The sequence below is a fragment of the Monodon monoceros genome, unplaced genomic scaffold (assembly GCF_005190385.1).
Source record: "Monodon monoceros isolate NGI ecotype Baffin Bay Population unplaced genomic scaffold, NGI_Narwhal_1 Super_Scaffold_21, whole genome shotgun sequence".
NCBI classification, from domain to species: Eukaryota; Metazoa; Chordata; class Mammalia; order Artiodactyla; family Monodontidae; genus Monodon; species Monodon monoceros.
Genome location: NW_021703778.1, coordinates 6716306 through 6717944, shown reverse-complemented (window position 1 = coordinate 6717944; position 1639 = coordinate 6716306). Strand labels below are relative to the sequence as shown.

Here is a 1639-nt window from a genome sequence, read left to right as displayed (position 1 = left end):
CCACATGTGCGGGGGTTTATCTCTGGACTTTCTATCCTGTTCCATTGATCTATCTTTCTGTTTTTGTGCCAGTACCATACTGTCTTGATTACTGTAGCTTTGTAGTATAGTCTGAAGTCAGGGAGCCTGATTCCTCCAGCTCCGTTTTTCGTTCTCAAGATTGCTTTGCCTATTCGGGGTCTTTTGTGTTTCCATACAAATTGTGAAATTTTTTGTTCTAGTTCTGTGAAAAATGCCAGTGGTAGTTTGATAGGGATTTCATTGAATCTATAGATTGCTTTGGGTAGTAGAGTCATTTTCACAATGTTGATTCTTCCAATCCAAGAACATGGTATATCTCTCCATCTATTTGTATCATCTTTAATTTCTTTCATCAGTGTCTTATAATTTTCTGCATACAGGTCTTTCGTCTCCTTAGGTAGGTTTATTCCTAGATATTTTATTCTTTTTGTTGCAGTGGTAAATGGGAGTGTTTTCTTGATTTCACTTTCAGATTTTTCATCCTTAGTATATAGGAATGCCAGAGATTTCTGTGCATTAATTTTGTATCCTGCTACTTTACCAAATTCATTGATTAGTTCTAGTAGTTTTCTGGTAGCATCTTTAGGATTCTCTATGTATAGTATCATGTCATCTGCAAACAGTGACAGCTTTACTTCTTCCCCGAAGGATATCTAATTGTGGATTTATTTTAAGTGATTTTGGTGGAGGATTCTTTTGATCCACAGGCTTGATTCTTTGCCCTAGCTCAGGGAAATGTGCTTAAGTTATTGCTTCTATCTCAAATATTATGGTCTCTTTCTCAAAAACTACTGTCATTCTTAGGTTGGAACACTGTCACATCTGTCATTTATCTCTTTCTTTTCAACTTGACTCTGCATTCTGTGAGATTAATTTCCTTCATTTACTATATTATTTTTTGAGATGTTCTTTCTGAAACAATTCCCTTTCTCTTGTTCTACTGACTTTCCAGGCTTCTTTTGCCTTTTCCTTGTCTTCTATTCTAGAACAATAGCTATAGAGAGTGAAGATTGCTCTTGGCTACATTTACTGTCCACTCAAATGCTGGTTTTGGCACATCCTGAGGTTTACAGCCAAAGGACTGCTTAGTGTGTATAACTCCCAGCTCAGTTTCCAGGGTCGAGGAGACATCTATTCATTTATTAGTTTATATATATATATACACACACACACACACACACACACACACACACACACACACACATATATATTAGATAGATAGATATAGGGAGAGAGAGAGGTAAAATTTACACAGCATAAACTTTTAAAGCATGCTTCAGGAATTTACGTGTCATCCTTGCACAGGGACTTTGCTAGTTTTCTCTGTATTGTTCAAATTTTGAACTGAGCATGGCACACACTTGCTGTGATTCTGATGAGCTGAGGTGAAGTTATTTCCTACTCTACTCACTGCCCCATCCTCTGAAAAACTAACCCAGGGGAGATTGTGCACTGCACCGCCTTCCTTGCATTCACTGTGATCTGTAGGAGGACCACGTCTTCTCCCCACTTTCTGGGAATTCTGTCTGATATCTGAATGGACAGGAAGATTGGGAGGCTCTAAGTTAGGGAGAAAATGGGGAGGAATAAAGGGTGATGGGAGAATTTATGACAGCTC

General features: G+C 38.2%; 1 non-coding gene across 1 annotated transcript; it reads right to left on the bottom strand.

The window, feature by feature from the left end:
* Nucleotides 1-1277: 1277 nt before the first annotated feature.
* LOC114905282 lies at nt 1278-1386 on the bottom strand. The gene has a single exon (XR_003796137.1). It is a non-coding gene; the product is annotated as a U6 spliceosomal RNA (small nuclear RNA).
* Between the last annotated feature and the right edge of the window lie 253 nt (nt 1387-1639).